Source organism: Myodes glareolus, chromosome 21 (genome assembly GCF_982192425.1).
Source record: "Myodes glareolus chromosome 21, mMyoGla1.1, whole genome shotgun sequence".
Classification (NCBI taxonomy): domain Eukaryota; kingdom Metazoa; phylum Chordata; class Mammalia; order Rodentia; family Cricetidae; genus Myodes; species Myodes glareolus.
In genome coordinates this window covers 20120379-20126056 of record NC_142046.1, presented here as the reverse complement: position 1 = coordinate 20126056, position 5678 = coordinate 20120379, and the positions used below count along the sequence as shown (strand labels likewise).

General features: G+C 54.3%; 1 pseudogene across 1 annotated transcript; it reads left to right on the top strand.

Annotated features, from left to right (window-relative positions):
• The first annotated feature begins 2533 nt into the window (after positions 1-2533).
• Positions 2534-4687, top strand: LOC125412175 (epididymal-specific lipocalin-9-like; annotated as a pseudogene). The gene is made up of 4 exons (XR_014998766.2): positions 2534-2659; positions 3218-3354; positions 3577-3650; positions 4388-4687. The product of XR_014998766.2 is annotated as an epididymal-specific lipocalin-9-like (transcript).
• Positions 4688-5678: the final 991 nt, after the last annotated feature.

Here is a 5678-nt window from a genome sequence, read left to right as displayed (position 1 = left end):
ATAGAGGCCGAGTCCTCTTATATGAAAAGCTGGTTTAAGCCTCCCAGTAGGTCCTTAGCTTATTTTACATTTCTCTGTGTGGCTTACACCCAGGAGAACCATGGGAGATGACTCAACACCAGGAAAGAGGCCAGACCCAGAACACCTTGGGCAGGCACATATACAGCTTTCCAAAGCCTGAAACATCATCCAAGGGCACCTAGCAAGTGATCTCCAGGAGCCGCAGGAGCCAAGCTAATGCCTCTCGGCTTGTCTTGGCTATCTCTGAGCCTGGAGTCCCTGGTCCACTAAGCCGCCCACTGTCGTAAGCATAGTGAATTACATATAAAAAGGCCAGCTCGTAGTTCAGAGATTAAAAAAGGCCAGCTCGTAGTTCAGAGACTAAGAACCAGCCATCACAAGTGTTCCCAGAGCTCTGCCGCTTCCTGTTCACCAAACCTGCCCTAGGACAAATGTCCAATCCTGGAACCCTCAGACAAAAGAAACCTCTGAGTTACAAGAATGGGAATTCCATTTGGGCCTCAAGGGCCCACCCCTGGCCATGGGAAGGTCCACTCTGTTCCTGGAAGGCAGGCAGTGAGAGAGGTTTTTGGTGGTACCCTGTGCGCTAGGCCCAAGGGAAGGGTGCCCCCGTGAGTTGATCTTTTAGTCTTCTTGATGGTGGAATTGAATATGACTTCATGCTCGGACACTTGAGCGGAGGACAGACACATAATGACCCATAGCTGGGAGATGGACCTGGACAGCCCCTGGTAGCCATAGGAGATCAGGGGCTCAGGGTGTGGTCTGAGCAGGCCCAGAGCTTCTCACTGTTGTGTTAAAATGGACACAAGGACCTGGCCCAGCTTGCCTCTATGATCTTACAGGGTGATACGCACCTTCTCCAAGCTCCACTTTCTCCCTTGGGGACCCACCGGGCAGTGCTTGCAGGACCTGGATCCTTACCTGTGCTGGCCCATTCCCTAGAACACTGTTCTTCTGAACCCTTCACCTCACCTCACCACACACAGAAGCAGGAGGTGAATACAGACCCATATCCTGTCCATGAGGCAGTGTGAGAACCCCCAAAAGAGCTATACATTTCTTAAGGCTCCATGACCCTTCACCATCCCACAGGTGCCTGATCTGAGTCCAGGACCAGGTGGTGCTGAGGGACTTCTGCATCCTGCATTCAACATCTGGATGAACATGGTCCCTCCCACAGCACTCCTACCAGGAAGCTCCTCTTGGTGTCTAGGGTTTGAAGAGTGACATCTCTTCGCACCCAGGTCCTTCAGAATATTACAGCTTCATCCTACCCCATCCCTCTTTTGCTGGCTCCTCTCTCCATGGACTCAGTCTGGATATTTCCACTATATTCCTAGAGCCAACACTGGCCCCAAGCTCTGCTCAGCTCTGTCCGGTCTCCAGCATACCTTGGTGGATACTAGAGAGGGCATATCTGTGAACAAGTCCATGGTGTCCCAAGGCGAGAGTGGGAACTTCCACAACGTTCCAAGAATTGTGAATTTTCTGACAGAGGCAATTGCATGTGTGTGAACATGTACCAAGCAGAAAAGTGCTGTCGTGTGTACATATGTGTACACAGATGCATGTCTACTCTCATATGCAAGCACACTTACAGGCAAGGCACATAGGACCAGAGGCCCACAGTAATACTGCACACACATATACATGTACACTCGTTCATGATGTGTACAACCATGAGCTCATAGCGCATGCACACATGTATGTGTGCACACATATCCCACCTGATCGGAGCAGCTGCAACTGAATGACAGAAAGCCCAGGTCATAGCAACAACCTCGCTGGAGCCCTTGGGCTTCACCATGGAGCACAGTGGGCCTTCCGAGACCACTGGAGTGGCCCTGGACTACCCTGGCCTTTCTGTCATCAAAGGAGGGGAAAGGCCTGCGATCTGGAGACTAGGAATTCAGATCTCCTTGTCAACCCCCAAGTGAATGGTCTTGAGCACTTCTGCACGCACGTGTGATCAATTATGGCTCTGACCTTCAGAGCTATAATCCTTTTAGTCTCACTGACTGAATAGCCTGGCTTCAAGTCCAAAACTGGGGCTGGGGCTGGGGCTGGGGCTGGGGCTGGGGCTGGGGCTGGGGCTGGGGCTGGGGCTGGGGCTGAGAAAGCAGGGAAGCCTCTGCCACATGGGGCTTCCATGAGCATAAGGGAAGGGCACAGAGGGTACCCTGAGGGGTGTCCTCCCCGTGGCTCAACACTGTTTGTATATCCTGCCCAGCCTTCACCTGCTGAGACTCGAAGGCTTGGTGGGCCAATGACGTGCCACATCCAGAGTGTCCCAGGCTCACCCACAAAAGCATCGCAGTCCAGAAGCCAAACCACACAGTGTCCCAGTCCTGGCCAGCACTCTGACCTTTTAATGGAGGCATCTTGTAGCCCCAGGGCTGGCAGCATCCTCCTTTGAACTCCTAGACTGGGGGAGGGGTAGAAGAACTTCCTGCCTCTGAACAGTATATATACAGCCACCTGGGGGCTCTGAGCATCTGCATCCTGAGCACTCATCCCAAGAAGACACAGCAGAGCCATGAAGTTTCTGTTGCTGCTGGCTGTGGGGCTGGACCTGGCCTGGGCCCAGCAGGACCAAAGCCAGGTTCCCGTGCAGCAGGGCTTCAGCCCTGATCAGGTGGGGTCTCTGAAGAAGGCAGGGAGTCACCTCATTTCTTTTCCAGGTCTCTGTCACCTTGAAGTGTGTTGACAGCAACTCCCTATAGTGGGCACCAAAGGACTGGCATTCTACTTGAGGCCAGGAGCTCAGGGGACACTGCCAGGTCCCCCAGAGTATGAATCACATAAAAGCCCAGCTACAGTTGGCCAGGCCCCAGGAGGATCCCTGAACCTAGGGATCAAATAAGAGAGACAGGGTAACCAGGTTTTCTACTGTGTGTGCTATTGCACAGAGACCTTGAGACCTTCATATGGTAGACGACGCCATCGCTCGTCAATAGAGAGTCAATATATTCTATCAGCACTGTCCATGGGCAGTGGCTATACTGTGCTGGCCTGTCTGACTGGGGAGTGGTGATGGAGGAGAGTCAGACCCCAAGGCACCTTCTCAGCACACAGTAAGAGATGCGGTGAGGTCCATACTCTATACCTCAGCAGGACATTGCCTGCCGTGACCCACTGTCCAGGGAGATGGCTCCCCAGGACTCTGTGGTCAGGATAGAACCTTGCTCTACAGGTGACAGGGCCCTGGAAGACCCTCAGTCTGGCTTCCACTAACCGGTCCGTCATTGAAGAAGGAGGTGCTTACAGGTGCTTCATGACTGGTATTGTCCACCTGGACAACGGCAACCTGAATGTCACCTACTTTCACAGGTATTCTGGCATGTCGCAGGGCCACGTTCTCTCCACCACCTCCCAAATGCCCAGCTCTTTCGGGTTCAGACCCTGAGAGGGCCCCGCCGATAGTGAGATACTGATCCTCTGAGCTGCTCCGTGGAGGCTGGGCATCCTCCAGAGCTCCCTCTGGATAATCCAGGTGATCTGATAGGGCCCAGTCCGTCAGGACAGGGCTCAGGAAGGCTATTTTCCTCTCAGGAAAGACGGAAAGTGCGTGAAGGAATTCTTCGTGGCAGAGAAAACTGACATCCCTGGACGCTACACCTTTGAGTGTGAGTGAGGGCGGCTGCTCCTCCCTCCCTGAGGGGCATGGCGGCTCAGGTGGGGTGTGATGAGCTACTGGGGTGCAAATGTGACTGGTCAGGAAGGACGGGCATGGTAATCATCCAGACCTAGCAGCGATGTCTTCCGAAATCCAAACATCCAAGAAGGGCAGCCCTAACTGTGTTCCCTTGAGTTCCCAGGGCTCCCCACAATCTTCCTGAAAGCCCTCCCCAGAGACCCAGCCCAGAGCTGACCTTCTTCAAATGGCAGGCAGTGGAAGGGAGGCTGAAGGGGAGGAGGCACTCAGGAACCCTCCCCCAGCTGTGGCTCTGGAGTACTGTGTAAGGTTTTCCCTTTGGAGCAGATGCTGATCAGGCTAAAGTAACACAAAGCAGTGTTGGGGTGGTGAGGCGCAGGAGGCCAGATAACAGGAGAAGACAGACGGGGAGACTCGAGCCCTTCCCCTTCCTTGGCATGCCCTCCCCGTTTTCTGGCCCAGAAAGAGACCTAGATCAAGAGACAGGGGAGAGAATTGGGGGGGGGGGGGAGCAGAACAAGAGGAAGACCGATAGAAGGCAGAGGCAGGAGAGTAACTGGCTGGTGGGCTTTGTGCCCTGGGCTCTGCTGACTACTGTGGGCTGACCGTGAGGCAGAGTCAGGCTGCGCCACCTGGAGAGGCACAGGGTACCTACCAGGAGACACAAGGGCCCTAGCAAGCTTCATGACCGTTGGTTTCTTGTTATAGACCAAGGCCAAAACTATCTGACTTTTGTGGCCGTCACTAAGGACTACGTCATCATGGACTTTGAAAACCAGTGGGAAGGAAATACCCTCATTGTGGTTGAGCTCCACGGTGGGTGCCGTTCCCACCCACGGCCTCAAGACTGCAGGGGATGACAGGAGAGCTGGAGAGGCGGGTGGGGAGGGTGGGGGAAACGAGGGGCTGGATCTGTTCTCCCTACCCCAAGTACCCTCCCTACCGTTCTCTTTGTTCAACTGTGCTCTCCACCCTGCTGGCTGTAGGCAGGACTCTGTTTTCAGGTAAACTGGGATTGCCGGCCTATTTGAAGCACACAGCCAGAAGAGGCATTGGAGCAGGCAACATTGAGGACGTGTCCTTGAATCGTAAGCCTCCTTTCCTACAGCTTCTTCTCTGTGGGTCCCCAGCCACAATGGCTATGATGACTGTGACGTCTTTGGAAATCAAGGGGATGGCAGGATGGGGTGTGTGTGTGAGGCTTAGCAGAGCCAGGGCTTGTAGGAAGATGGCACACTGGAGGGAGAAGGGGCTGCACGTGATGAACGCTGACCTCCGCTTCCTCTTCGGTCCACAGCAAGATGTAGCTCCTGAGGTCTGTAGGTGATTAGACTCCTTCCAGTCTTCATCATCCATATTCTGGCAGATAGACTTTTCCAGGCAACATCTTGCAAAGCCTAGCCCCAGAGTGTAGCCGACAGGGTTTCTGAAGGATGCTGCACCAGGGCCCAGCCTGAATTAGAACATCAGGTGGGCCCAGGAAGACTCAGGCTCCCTCCAGGGTTCTGGGGTGTGTGTACATGGGCCCCGGTACACACTTTAAAATTTCTGGCCACTTCTGTGCCTCTCATGCTCACTCTGTGCTTTGCTCAGAACCCCACTCTGCACATACGCTTGCATGGCTCGGAACCCCACTCTGCACATACGCTTGCATGGCTTGGAACCCCACTCTGCACATACTCCTGCATGGCCCTTCCCTCCCCAGGGGCTCCCTGGATCCAGGCTTTCCCCTCAATTCTGTCTCCTGGCTTCCCAGACTGCCTCTTCAGATCCCCACAAAAGCAGTGTGAGCCTATTAGCCCGTGTCCCTCACAGCAGTAGAAAGCATGGAGGGACTCCATAGGTTCTCTAAAACCCTTGCTCTGGAAACCACACCACAAGGTTTTAGTGGATTTGGGGGAATATGCCCTCATGGAGAGCTTAGAGATCATGTTGCTCTCCTGGGTGTGCAAGGCCCAGGAGACAGGGACATCAGGGTTGTGGGAGGGAGGAGGCTGGG